We start from the raw sequence: 15,414 nt of genomic DNA, 5'->3' as shown, positions 1-15,414 counted from the left end.
GTCCTCTGCACGAACCATCACCAGAACGTCCACTTCCACGTCCCTTGCCACGCGCCTTGCCCATTGTAAATGAAGTAAAATAGCTTACACTTGCACTATCAATGGAAAAAGGGTAATAAAGAGTAGATTAGAACCGTGGAAGAGGAAAACCACAGTTATTGTTTACTAGGGTATACCACACTTTTTTAAATAGAGATATTTGCGGCTGAACAGTGAGCGACACACTCAAACTGCTTTTTTTTTAGATACCAAAGGCCCAAAAGTGGATAGTACAGCGATTTGACCCGTGGAACTGCGAAACCACACTGGGATGTCGGGCCTACACAAGACTATTTTCAACAGATATATTTTTGTGTCACAACAGTCAGGAGACACTACTGTTTTTCTTTACGGAAAAAACGACCAAAAGCTGAATAATAGAGATTTTTTTACCGTGGGATGGGAAAACCACAGTTATTGTTTACTGGGGTATACCACACTTTTTTAAATAGAGATATTAGCGGCTGAACAGTGAGCGACACACTCAAGCTGCTTTTTTTTTAGATACCAAAGGCCCAAAACTGGATAGTACAGCGATTTGACCCGTGGAACTGCGAAACCACACTGGGATGTCGGGCCTACACAAGACTATTTTCAACAGATATATTTTTGTGTCACAACAGTCAGGAGACACTACTGTTTTTCTTTAAGGAAAAAACTACCAAAACCTGAATAATAGAGATTTTTTACCGTGGGATGGCAAAACCACAGTTATTGTTTACTGGGGTATACCACACTTTTTTAAATAGAGATATTTGCGGCTGAACAGTGAGCGACACACTCAAACTGTTTTTTTTTTAGATACAAATGGCCCAAAATGGATAATACAGAGGTTTGAACCGTGGAAGTGCAAAACAACACTTCTGTTTCTCTAGCCTTCACCAGACTATTTTCAACAGTTATATTTGTGTCTGAAAAATCAGAGACACGCTTTTTTTGGGGGGGGAGGGGGGGACACACCAAAAGGTTAATAAGATGGGTATTTGTACAGTGTGAAGGAGGAAAAAAAAGGAGGATTTAGATGGAAAAAAAAGGATTTTTCCTGGCCCCCGACACCTGGTGCTAAGTCCAGCAATTTCAGCAACAGGAGCACACAGGACTGTAATGCAGCGTTTGCTGGTATAACCACTGTGTCTCCTATACAGCCTGCCTGCCTGGTATCTGGGATGGATATTAGTCCTGAAAAGGACTGTTTGTTTGTTCTGGCAGCCTTTACAGACCCTACACTAACTATTTCGCAGTTTATATCTCTCCCTAAATCAGCAGCGCTGTCCCTACACTGTCTAATCCGGAGCGACTGTGTCCAAGATGGCGGCGCCCTGTTTTAAATACTCGAAGTGACGCTGTGCGGCCAGCCAATCACTGTAATTCCCACAACCAACATGGCTGCAGCATTACAGTGACTGGTTGGCAATCCCTGCATGTTCATTGGCTCTGTAAAGAGCGCCAAACATGCAGGGCGGAGACCCGAGCTCCCGCCCGAGTAACCCGGAAATGCTCGGTGCTCGCCGAACATCCCGAGTAGCGTGATGCTCAGGCGAGTACCGAGCAGTGTCGAGCATGTTCGCTCAACACTAGTCAGGATGTAATCTTTCATTGCACGCTCCTCAGCGTTCAGTAGTGAATATTGCGTGTGTGTGCTCACAAAGCAAGAAGAAATTAATGGGCAAGCAGATATCAAGATACAGATGCCGGCCCAAGCATTGGGGTCCCCTGGAACCTGCCTGGGGGGCGGATAAAATGTTGTCAAGGGCCATAAATGGCATGCAGGCCTGAGGTTCCCAACCCCTGACTTTTCCAAGAGGAATAACAGAGGAACTGCCAACACAGAATTGTAATAAAAGATGCACCAGGGTTGTTATTTAATGGGAAATACAAGTATTTACTAAACTAGTCATATCAGGAGAGGTGACAGCTCCTCTTTAATATTAGTTATGTATCACTGCATTTATGCTAAATGTGAGAATACATAAATAAATTGCTGGCACTTTCCTGATGAATGTTATATATATAAATGTACATTACAGGAGACCACTACAGATTTACTAAGGCGTTTGGTGCAAAGTTTTATCCTGCTGCTCCTTTTTTATTATTTTTATTATTATTATTTATTATTATAGTGCCATTTATTCCATGGCGCTTTACATGTGAAAAAGTGGGTAGACATAGCAAATACACTTACAATAATCTTAAACAAAACGAGTCAACGACTGGTACAGGAGGACCGAGGACCCTGCCCTCGAGGGCTCACAATCTAGAAGGGATGGGTGAGGATACAGTAGGTTAGGGTAGAGCTGGTCGTGCAGCGGTATGATGGAGCGGTGGTTACTGCAGGTTGTACGCTTGCCAGAAGAGGTGGGTCTTCAGGTTTCCTTTTGAAGGTTTCCATGGTAGGCGAGAGTCTGATATGTTGGGGTAGAGAGTTCCAGAGCAGGGGGGATGCATGGTAGAAATCTTGTATGCGATTGTGGGAAGAGGAGACCAGAGGTGACTAGAGAAGGAGATCTTGTGAGGATTGGAGGTTGCGTGTAGGTAAGTACCGGGAGACTAGGTCACAGATGTATGGAGGAGACAGATTGTGGATGGCTTTGTATGCCAAGGTTAGGGTCTTGAACTTAAGTCTCTGCATAATGGGTAGCCAGTGAAGGGATTGACAGAGAGGAGAGGCCGGGGAATAGCGTGGCACAGGTGGATTAGTCGGGCAGCAGAGTTTAGGATAGATTGGAGAGGTGCGAGAGGGTTAGAAGGGAAGCCACAGAGCAGGAGGTTGCAGTAGTCAAGGCGGGAGATGATGAGGGCATGCACTAGTGATTTTGCAGAGTCTTTGCTGAGGAATGTGCGAATCCGGGAGATATTTTTGAGTTGGTGTCGGCAGAAAGTGGAAAGGGCTTGGATATGTGGTTTGAAGGAGAGATCAGAGTAGAGGGTTACACCGAGGCAGCACGCATGTGTTACTGGGGAGAGTGGGCAGTCATTAACTTTAATGGATAGGTCCGATTGGGGGGGTTGAGTGAGATGATGGAAAGATGATGAATTCAGTTTTAGCTAATAATACACAATAATAATATTGACAAAAATGGTGGTCCGTTGCTGGAAAAGTATCATAGTCTTTAGTAAGTGGGCAGCTCCTCACAGCTTGGATATGTGGTTTGAAGGATAGATCAGAGTAGAGGGTTACACCGAGGCAGCACGCTTATGTTACTGGGGAGAGTGGGCAGTCATTAACTTTAATGGATAGGTCAGATGGGGGGGTTGAGTGAGATGGTGGAAAGATGATGAATTCAGTTTTAGCCATGTTAAGTTTTAGCAATCTAACAGAGAAGCAGGATGATATAGCGGACATACATTGTGGGATTCTAGTTAGTAAGGAGTTGATGTCGGATCCTTTAAAGCGATTGTCCCATAAACTACATATATCATCTATAGAGATGAGCTGTTTTGGGCGGTGTTCGAGCCGTTCGACGAACCCGAAGGTTTTGAAAAAAATCCGGCTGTTCGAGGTTATGTTCGATAACTGTTCGTGCACCCAAATCGTAACTGGATTTTTTCACAGTAATGCTGATAATCAATGTTAATACACAGTTTGAGTGTACAGCGGGGCGGGGGGGGGGGCATGGGAAGGATCTCTGCAGAAATAATGAAGATCTCCATTTTTTTTACTCTTTCCCGCATTTACAGTGGGGAGGTGCAATCTGTCAGCCAATCAGCAGCGCACACACGCAGCAAAGTGCTTTTTTTCACACAGGCAAGGGCATGTGTCATTGGCTGTGTATGTCACATGTCCTTGCCCTATGAGATCCAGCCATTTTCCCCGTTGCCACCATTTTCTCACTGCTGCAGCTGAGTGTTAGACTGCACTGCTGCTGCTGTTAGCGCTATATTGTGTAACTGAATTGCATGCGAATTTTCTCTTAAATAGACAGAAAGGTTTAGGGAGTAGGGACTAGTTTGTAATTGCAGCCTTTTTGAGGGCTAGGTTACAGCAGTTCCTAGCACTTTTAGCAGGCAGGTCTGTGCTCTTAAATCGACAAATAGGTTAGGAGTAGTGACTAGTTGTAATTCCAGACCTTTTGAGGGCTAGGTTACATTAGTTCTTATCACTTTTTGCCAGGCAGATCTGTTTTAGTGCTGTGCAAGTGTTTTTCACAGCATTTGGCTAAATCTAGCTAAGCAAATCCTTTTGGGCCTCTTGCAGTGTGTGTTAGTCAGTGGAGTAGCCTATCTCTGTTGCAAGCTACACCACCTGTGTACGTAATAAAAAATTTTTACTGCACCTTGCCAAGTAAAACCTTTTGGGCCTGTAGCAGTGTGTGGTACTCAATCTATTAGGCCATCTATACCAAGCTCCACCATCTTTCAAAGTACTAATAATTTTTAGCTGCATCTTGCCAGGAAAATAATTTTGGGCATAGTAGCAGTGTGTGGTACTCATTGCATTAGGCCATCTATACCAAGCTCCACCAGCTTTTAAATTAATAAGAATTTTTAGCTGCATCTTGCCTGTAAAATAATTTTGGGCATATTAGCAGTGTGTGGTACTCATTCTTTTAGGCCATCTATACTAAGCTCCACCATCTTTCAAATTACTAATAATTTTTAGCTGCATCTTGCCGGAAAATAATTTTGGGCATATTAGCAGTGTGTGGTACTCATTCTATTATGCCATCTATACTAAGCTCCACCAGCTTTCAAATTACCAATAATTTTTAGCTGCATCTTGCCTGGAGAATAATTTTTGGCATAGTAGTGGTGTGTGGTACTCATTGTATTAGGCCATCTATACCAAGCTCCACCAGCTTTAAAATTAATAATAATTTTTAGCTGCATCTTGTCTGGAAAATAATTTTGGGCATATTAGCAGTGTGTGGTACTCTTTCTATTAGGCCATCTTTACTAAGCTCCACCAGCTTTCAAATTGCTAATAATTTTTAGCTGCTTCTTGCCTGTAAAATAATTTTGGGCTTAGTAGCAGTGTGTGGTACTCATTGTTTTAGGCCATGTATACCAAGCTCCACCAGCTTTGAAATTAATAATAATTTTTAGCCGCATCTTGCCTCTAAAATAATTTTGGGCATTTTAGCAGTGTGTGGTACTCTTTCTATTAGGCCATCTATACCAAGCTCCACAAGCTTTGAAATTAATAATAATTTTTAGCTGCATCTTGCCTGGAAAATAATTTTGGGCATATTAGCAGTGTGTGGTACTCATTCTATTAGGCCATCTATACTAAGCTCCACCAGCTTTCAAATTACTAACAATTTTATGCTGCATCTTGCATGGAAAATAATTTTGGGCATAGTAGCAGTGTGTGGTACTCATTGTATTAGGCCATCTATACCATGCTCCACCAGCTTTGAAATTAATAATAATTTTTAGCTGCACCTTGCCAGTAAAATATTTTTGGCCATATTAGCAGTGTGTGGTACTTATTCTTTTAGGCCATCTATACTAAGCTCCACCAGCTTTGAAATTAATAATAATTTTTAGCTGCATCTTGCCAGTAAAATAATTTTGAGCATATTAGCAGTGTGTGGTACTCATTGTATTAGGCCATCTATACCAAGCTCCACAAGCTTTGAAATTAATAATAATTTTTAGCTGCATCTTGCCAGTAAAATATTTTTGGGCATATTAGCAGTGAGTGGTACTCATTCTTTTAGGCCATCTATACTAAGCTCCACCAGCTTTCAAATTACTAATAATTTTTAGCTGCATCTTGCCTGGAAAATAATTTTGGGCATAGTAGCAGTGTGTGGTACTCATTCTATTAGGCCATCTATACCAAGCTCCACCAGCATTGAAATTAATAATAATTTCTAGCTGCATCTTGCCTGTAAAATAATTTTGGGCATATTAGCAGTGTGTAGTACTCATTCTATTAGTCCATCTATGCCAAGCTCCACCAGCTTTGAAATTGATAATAATTTTTAGCTGCATCTAGCCGGAAAATAATTTTGGGCTTAGTAGCAGTGTGTGGTACTCATTGTATTAGGCCATCTATACTAAGCTCCACCAGCTTTCAAATTACTAATAATTTTTAGCTGCATCTTGCCTGGAAAATAATTTTGGGCAAAGTAGCAGTGTGTGGTACTCATTGTATTAGGCCATCTATACCAAGGTCCACAAGCTTTGAAATTAATAATAATTTTTAGCTGCATCTTGCCTGGAAAATAATTTTGGGCATAGTAGTAGTGTGTGGTACTCATTGTGTTATGCCATCTATACCAAGCTCCTCCAACTTTGAAATTAATAATAATTTTTAGCTGCATCTTGCCTGGAAAATAATTTTGGGCATATTAGCAGTGTGTGGTACTCATTCTATTAAGCCATCTATACTAAGCTCCACCTGCTTTCAAATTACTAATAATTTTTAGCTGCATCTTGCCCGGAAAATAATTTTGGGCATACTAGCAGTGTGTGGTACTCATTGTATTAGGGCATCTATACCAAGCTCCACCAGCTTTGAAATTAATAATTATTTTTAGCTGCATCTTGCCTGGAAAATAATTTTGGGCATAGTAGTAGTGTGTGGTACTCATTCTATTAGGACATCTATACCAAGCTCCACCAGCTATGAAATTAATAATAATTTTTAGCTGCATCTTGCCAGTAAAATAATTTTGAGCATATTAGCAGTGTGTGGTACTCATTCTATTAGTCCATCTATAACAAGCTCCACCAGCTTTGAAATTAATAATAATTTTTAGCTGCATCTAGCCGGAAAATAATTTTGGGCATAGTAGCAGTGTGTGGTACTCATTGTATTAGGCCATCTATACTAAGCTCCACCAGCTTTCAAATTACTAATAATTTTTAGCTGCATCTTGCCTGGAAAATAATTTTGGGCATAGTAGTAGTGTGTGGTACTCCTTGTGTTTTGCCATCTATACCAAGCTCCTCCAGCTTTGAAATTAATAATAATTTTTAGCTGCATCTTGCCTGGAAAATAATTTTGGTCATATTAGCAGTGTGTGGTACTCATTCTATTAGGCCATCTATACTAAGCTCCACCTGCTTTCAAATTACTAATAATTTTTAGCTGCATGTTGCCCTGAAAATAATTTTGGCCATATTAGCAGTGTGTGGTACTCATTGTATTAGGCCATATATACCAAGCTCCACCAGCTTTGAAATTAATAATTATTTTTAGCTGCATCTTGCCTGGAAAATAATTTTGGGCATAGTAGCAGTGTGTGGTACTCATTGTATTAGGCCATCTATACCAAGCTCCACCAGCTTTGAAATTAATAATCATTTTTAGCTGCATCTTGCCTGTAAAATAATTTTGGGCATATTAGCAGTGTGTGGTACTCATTCTATTAGGCCATCTATACTAAGCTCCACCAGCTTTCAAATTACTAATAATTTTTAGCTGCATCTTGCCTGGAAAATAATTTTGGGCATATTAGCAGTATGTGGTACTCATTCTATTAGGCCATCTATACTAAGCTCCACCAGCTTTCAAATTGCTAATAATTTTTAGCTGTATCTTGCCTGGAAAATAATTTTGGGCATAGTAGCAGTGTGTGGTACTCATTGTATTAGTACATCTATACCAAGCTCCACCAGCTTTGAAATTAATAATAATTTTTAGCTGCTTCTAGTCGGAAAATAATTTTGGGCTTAGTAGCAGTGTGTGGTACTCATTGCATTAGACCATCTATACCAAGCTCCACAAGGTTTGAAATTAATAATAATTTTTAGCTGCATCTTGCCTGGAAAATAATTTTGGGCATAGTAGCAGTGTGTGGTACTCATTGTATTAGGCCATCTATACCATGCTCCACCAGCTTTGAAATTAATAAGAATTTTTAGCTGCATCTTGCCCGGAAAATAATTTTGGGCATATTAGCAGTGTGTGGTACTCATTCTATTATGCCATCTATACTAAGCTCCACCAGCTTTCAAATTACCAATAATTTTTAGCTGCATCTTGCCTGGAGAATAATTTTTGGCTTAGTAGCAGTGTGTGGTACTCATTGTTTTAGGCCATGTATACCAAGCTCCACCAGCTTTGAAATTAATAATAATTTTTAGCCGCATCTTGCCTCTAAAATAATTTTGGGCATTTTAGCAGTGTCTGGTACTCTTTCTATTAGGCCATCTATACCAAGCTCCACAAGCTTTGAAATTAATAATAATTTTTAGCTGCATCTTGCCTGGAAAATAATTTTGGGCATATTAGCAGTGTGTGGTACTCATTCTATTAGGCCATCTATACTAAGCTCCACCAGCTTTCAAATTACTAACAATTTTATGCTGCATCTTGCATGGAAAATAATTTTGGGCATAGTAGCAGTGTGTGGTACTCATTGTATTAGGCCATCTATACCATGCTCCACCAGCTTTGAAATTAATAATAATTTTTAGCTGCACCTTGCCAGTAAAATATTTTTGGCCATATTAGAAGTGTGTGGTACTTATTCTTTTAGGCCATCTATACTAAGCTCCACCAGCTTTGAAATTAATAATAATTTTTAGCTGCATCTTGCCAGTAAAATAATTTTGAGCATATTAGCAGTGTGTGGTACTCATTGTATTAGGCCATCTATACCAAGCTCCACAAGCTTTGAAATTAATAATAATTTTTAGCTGCATCTTGCCAGTAAAATATTTTTGGGCATATTAGCAGTGAGTGGTACTCATTCTTTTAGGCCATCTATACTAAGCTCCACCAGCTTTCAAATTACTAATAATTTTTAGCTGCATCTTGCCTGGAAAATAATTTTGGGCATAGTAGCAGTGTGTGGTACTTATTCTATTAGGCCATCTATACCAAGCTCCACCAGCATTGAAATTAATAATAATTTCTAGCTGCATCTTGCCTGTAAAATAATTTTGGGCATATTAGCAGTGTGTAGTACTCATTCTATTAGTCCATCTATGCCAAGCTCCACCAGCTTTGAAATTGATAATAATTTTTAGCTGCATCTAGCCGGAAAATAATTTTGGGCTTAGTAGCAGTGTGTGGTACTCATTGTATTAGGCCATCTATACTAAGCTCCACCAGATTTCAAATTACTAATAATTTTTAGCTGCATCTTGCCTGGAAAATAATTTTGGGCAAAGTAGCAGTGTGTGGTACTCATTGTATTAGGCCATCTATACCAAGGTCCACAAGCTTTGAAATTAATAATAATTTTTAGCTGCATCTTGCCTGGAAAATAATTTTGGGCATAGTAGTAGTGTGTGGTACTCATTGTGTTATGCCATCTATACCAAGCTCCTCCAGCTTTGAAATTAATAATAATTTTTAGCTGCATCTTGCCTGGAAAATAATTTTGGGCATATTAGCAGTGTGTGGTACTCATTCTATTAAGCCATCTATACTAAGCTCCACCTGCTTTCAAATTACTAATAATTTTTAGCTGCATCTTGCCCGGAAAATAATTTTGGGCATACTAGCAGTGTGTGGTACTCATTGTATTAGGGAATCTATACCAAGCTCCACCAGCTTTGAAATTAATAATTATTTTTAGCTGCATCTTGCCTGGAAAATAACTTTGGGCATAGTAGTAGTGTGTGGTACTCATTGAATTAGGACATCTATACCAAGCTCCACCAGCTATGAAATTAATAATAATTTTTAGCTGCATCTTGCCAGTAAAATAATTTTGAGCATATTAGCAGTGTGTGGTACTCATTCTATTAGTCCATCTATACCAAGCTCCACCAGCTTTGAAATTAATAATAATTTTTAGCTGCATCTAGCCGGAAAATAATTTTGGGCATAGTAGCAGTGTGTGGTACTCATTGTATTAGGCCATCTATACTAAGCTCCACCAGCTTTCAAATTACTAATAATTTTTAGCTGCATCTTGCCTGGAAAATAATTTTGGGCATAGTAGTAGTGTGTGGTACTCCTTGTGTTTTGCCATCTATACCATGCTCCTCCAGCTTTGAAATTAATAATAATTTTTAGCTGCATCTTGCCTGGAAAATAATTTTGGTCATATTAGCAGTGTGTGGTACTCATTCTATTAGGCCATCTATACTAAGCTCCACCTGCTTTCAAATTACTAATAATTTTTAGCTGCATCTTGCCCTGAAAATAATTTTGGCCATATTAGCAGTGTGTGGTACTCATTGTATTAGGCCATCTATACCAAGCTCCACCAGCTTTGAAATTAATAATTATTTTTAGCTGCATCTTGCCTGGAAAATAATTTTGGGCATATTAGCAGTGTGTGGTACTCATTGTATTAGGCCATCTATACCAAGCTCCACCAGCTTTGAAATTAATAATCATTTTTAGCTGCATCTTGCCTGGAAAATAATTTTGGGCATAGTAGTAGTGTTTGGTACTCATTGTATTAGGCAATCTATACCAAGCTCCACCAGCTTTGAAATTAATAATAATTTTTAGCTGCATCTTGCCAGTAAAATAATTTTGAGCATATTAGCAGTGTGTGGTACTCATTCTATTAGGCCATCTATACGAAGCTCCACCAGCTTTCAAATTACTAATAATTTTATGCTGCATCTTGCATGGAAAATAATTTTGGGCTTAGTAGCAGTGTGTGGTACTCATTGTATTAGGCCATCTATACCAAGCTCCACCAGCTTTGAAATTAATAATAATTTTTAGCTGCATCTAGCCGGAAAATAATTTTGGGCATAGTAGCAGTGTGTGGTACTCATTGTATTAGGCCATCTATACTAAGCTCCACCAGCTTTCAAATTACTAATAATTTTTAGCTGCATCTTGCCTGGAAAATAATTTTGGGCATAGTAGTAGTGTGTGGTACTCCTTGTGTTATGCCATCTATACCAAGCTCCTCCAGCTTTGAAATTAATAATAATTTTTAGCTGCATCTTGCCTGGAAAATAATTTTGGGCATATTAGCAGTGTGTGGTACTCATTCTATTAGGCCATCTATACTAAGCTCCACCTGCTTTCAAATTACTAATAATTTTTAGCTGCATCTTGCCCTGAAAATAATTTTGGGCATATTAGCAGTGTGTGGTACTCATTGTATTAGGCCATCTATACCAAGCTCCACCAGCTTTGAAATTAATAATTATTTTTAGCTGCATCTTGCCTGGAAAATAATTTTGGGCATAGTAGCAGTGTGTGGTACTCATTGTATTAGGCCATCTATACCAAGCTCCACCAGCTTTGAAATTAATAATCATTTTTAGCTGCATCTTGCCTGCAAAATAATTTTGAGCATATTAGCAGTGTGTGGTACTCATTCTATTAGGTCATCTATACTAAGCTCCACCATCTTTCAAATTACTAATAATTTTATGCTGCATCTTGCATGGAAAATAATTTGGGGCATAGTAGCAGTGTGTGGTACTCATTGTATTAGGCCATCTATACCAAGCTCCACCAGCTTTGAAATTAATAATAATTTTTAGCTGCATCTTCCAGTAAAATATTTTTGGGCATATTAGCAGTGAGTGGTACTCATTCTTTTAGGCCATCTATACCAAGCTCCACCAGCTTTGAAATTACTAATAATTTTTAGCTGCATCTTGCCTGGAAAATAATTTTGGGCATAGTAGCAGTGTGTGGTACTCATTGTATTAGGCCATCTATAACAAGCTCATCCAGCATTGAAATTATTAATAATTTTTAGCTGCATCTTGCCTGTAAAATAATTTTGGGCATATTAGCAGTGTGTGGTACTCATTCTATTAGGCCATCTATACTAAGCTCCACCAGCTTTCAAATTACTAATAATTTTTAGCTGCATCTTGCCTGGAAAATATTTTTGGGCATATTAGCAGTGTGTAGTACACATTCTATTAGTCCATCTATACCAAGCTCCACCAGCTTTGAAATTAATAATAATTTTTAGCTGCATCTAGCCGGAAAATAATTTTGGGCTTAGTAGCAGTGTGTGGTACTGATTGTATTAGGCCATCTATACTAAGCTCCACCAGCTTTCAAATTGCTAATAATTTTTAGCTGCATCTTGACTGGAAAATAATTTTGGGCAAAGTAGCAGTGTGTGGTACTCATTGTATTAGGCCATCTATACCAAGGTCCACCAGCTTTGAAATCAATAATAATTTTTAGCTGCATCTTGCCTGGAAAATAATTTTGGGCATAGTAGTGGTGTGTGGTACTCAATGTGTTATGCCATCTATACCAAGCTCCTCCAGCTTTGAAATAATAATAATTTTTAGCTGCATCTTGCCTGGAAAATAATTTTGGGCATATTAGCAGTGTGTGGTACTCATTCTATTAGGCCATCTATACTAAGCTCCACCTGCTTTCAAATTACTAATAATTTTTAGCTGCATCTTGCCCGGAAAATAATTTTGGGCATATTAGCAGTGTGTGGTACTCATTGTATTAGGCCATCTATACCAAGCTCCACCAGCTTTGAAATTAATAATTATTTTTAGCTGCATCTTGCCTGGAAAATAATTTTGGGCATAGTAGTAGTGTGTGGTACTCATTGTATTAGGCCATCTATACCAAGCTCCACCAGCTTTGAAATTAATAATAATTTTTAGCTGCATCTTGCCAGTAAAATAATTTTGAGCATATTAGCAATGTGTGGTACTCATTCTATTAGGCCATCTATACTAAGCTCCACCAGCTTTCAAATTACTAATAATTTTATGCTGCATCTGGCATGGAAAATAATTTTGGGCATAGTAGCAGTGTGTGGTACTCATTGTATTAGGCCATCTATACTAAGATCCACAAGCTTTGAAATTAATAAGAATTTTTACCTGCATCTTGCCAGTAAAATAATTTTGGGCATATTAGCACTGTGTGGTACTCATTCTATTAGGCCATCTATACTAAGCTCCACCAGCTTTCAAATTACTAATAATTTTTAGCTGCATCTTGCCTGGAAAATAATTTTGGGCATAGTAGCAGTGTGTGGTACTCGTTGTATTAGGCCATCTATACCAACCTCCACCAGATTTGAAATTAATAATAATTTTTAGCTGCATCTTGCCTGTAAAATATTTTTGGGCATATTAGCAGTGTGTAGTACTCATTCTATTAGTCCATCTATACCAAGCTCCACCAGCTTTGAAATTAATAATAATTTTTAGCTGCATCTAGCCGGAAAATAATTTTGGGCTTAGTAGCAGTGTGTGGTACTCATTGTATTAGGCCATCTATACTAAGCTCCACCAGCTTTCAAATTACTAATAATTTTTAGCTGCATCTTGCCTGGAAAATAATTTTGGGCAAAGTAGCAGTGTGTGGTACTCATTGTATTAGGCCATCTATACCAAGCTCCACCAGCTTTGAAATTAATAATAATTTTTAGCTGCATCTTGCCTGGAAAATAATTTTGGGCATAGTAGTAGTGTGTGGTACTCATTGTATTATGCCTTCTATACCAAGCTCCTCCAGCTTTGAAATTAATAATAATTTTTAGCTGCATCTTGCCTGGAAAATAATTTTGGGCATATTAGCAGTGTGTTTTACTCATTCTATTAGGCCATCTATACTAAGCTCCACCTGCTTTCAAATTACTAATAATTTTTAGCTGCATCTTGCCCGGAAAATAATTTTGGGCATATTAGCAGTGTGTGGTACTCAATGTATTAGGCCATCTATACCAAGCTCCACCAGCTTTGAAATTAATAATTATTTTTAGCTGCATCTTGCCTGGAAAATAATTTTGGGCATAGTAGTAGTGTGTGGTTCTCATTGTATTAGGCCATCTATACCAAGCTCCACCACCTTTGAAATAAATAATAATTTTTAGCTGCATCTTGCCTGTAAAATAATTTTGGGCATATTAGCAGTGTGTGGTACTCATTCTATTAGGCCATCTATACTAAGCTCCACCAGCTTTCAAATTATTAATAATTTTTAGCTGCATCTTGCCTGGAAAATAATTTTGGGCATAGTAGCAGTGTGTGGTACTCATTGTATTAGGCCATCTATACCAAGCTCCACCAGATTTGAAATTAATAATCATTTTTAGCTGCATCTTGCCTGGAAAATAATTTTGGGCATAGTAGCAGTGTGTGGTACTCATTGTATTAGGCAATCTATACCAAGCTCCACCAGCTTTGAAATTAATAATAATTTTTAGCTGCATCTTGCCAGTAAAATAATTTTGAGCATATTAGCAGTGTGTGGTACTCATTCTATTAGGCCATGTATACTAAGCTCCACCAGCTTTCAAATTACTAATAATTTTAAGCTGCATCTTGCATGGAAAATAATTTTGGGCATAGTAGCAGTGTGTGGTACTCATTGTATTAGGCCATCTATACCAAGCTCCACCAGCTTTGAAATTAATAATAATTTTTAGCTGCATCTTGCCAGTAAAATATTTTTGGGCATATTTGCAGTGAGTGGTACTCATTCTTTTAGGCCATCGATACCAAGCTCCTCCAGCTTTCAAATTACTAATAATTTTTAGCTGCATCTTGCCTGGAAAATAATTTTGGGCATAGTAGCAGTGTGTGGTACTCATTGTATTAGGCCATCTATAACATGCTCATCCAGCATTGAAATTATTAATAATTTTTAGCTGCATCTTGCCTGTAAAATAATTTTGGGCATATTAGCAGTGTGTGGTACTCATTCTATTAGGCCATCTATACTAAGCTCCACCAGCTTTCAAATTACTAATAATTTTTAGCTGCATCTTGCCTGGAAAATAATTTTGGGCAAAGTGGCAGTGTGTGGCACTCATTGTATTAGGCCATCTATACTAAGCTCCACCAGCTTTCAAATTACTAATAATTTTTAGCTGCATCTTGCCTGGAAAATAATTTTGGGCATAGTAGCAGTGTGTGGTACTCATTGTATTAGGCCATCTATACCAAGCTCCACCAGATTTGAAATTAATAATCATTTTTAGCTGCATCTTGCCTGGAAAATAATTTTGGGCATATTAGAAGTGTGTGGTACTCATTGTGTTAGGCAATCTATGCCAAGCTCCACCAGCTTTGAAATTAATAACAATTTTTAGCTGCATTTTGCCAGTAAAATAATTTTGAGCATATTAGCAGTGTGTGGTACTCATTCTATTAGTCCATCTATACCAAGCTCCACCAGCTTTGAAATTAATAATAATTTTTAACTGCATCTAGCCGGAAAATAATTTTGGGCTTAGTAGCAGTGTGTGGTACTCATTCTATTAGTCCATCTATACTAAGCTCCACCAGCTTTCAAATTACTAATAATTTTTAGCTGCATCTTGCCTGGAAAATAATTTTGGGCAAAGTAGCAGTGTGTGGTACTCATTGTATTAGGCCATCTATACCAAGGTCCACCAGCTTTGAAATTAATAATAATTTTTAGCTGCATCTTGCCTGGAAAATAATTTTGGGCATAGTAGTAGTGTGTGGTACTCATTGTGTTATGCCATCTATACCAAGCTCCTCCAGCTTTGAAATTAATAATAATTTTTAGCTGCATCTTGCCTGGAAAAT

This window comes from Phyllobates terribilis, unplaced genomic scaffold, assembly GCF_046119375.1.
Source record: "Phyllobates terribilis strain yellow unplaced genomic scaffold, ASM4611937v1 Scaffold_1__5_contigs__length_1240528914, whole genome shotgun sequence".
Taxonomy (NCBI): Eukaryota; Metazoa; Chordata; class Amphibia; order Anura; family Dendrobatidae; genus Phyllobates; species Phyllobates terribilis.
This window is presented reverse-complemented; position numbering follows the sequence as displayed.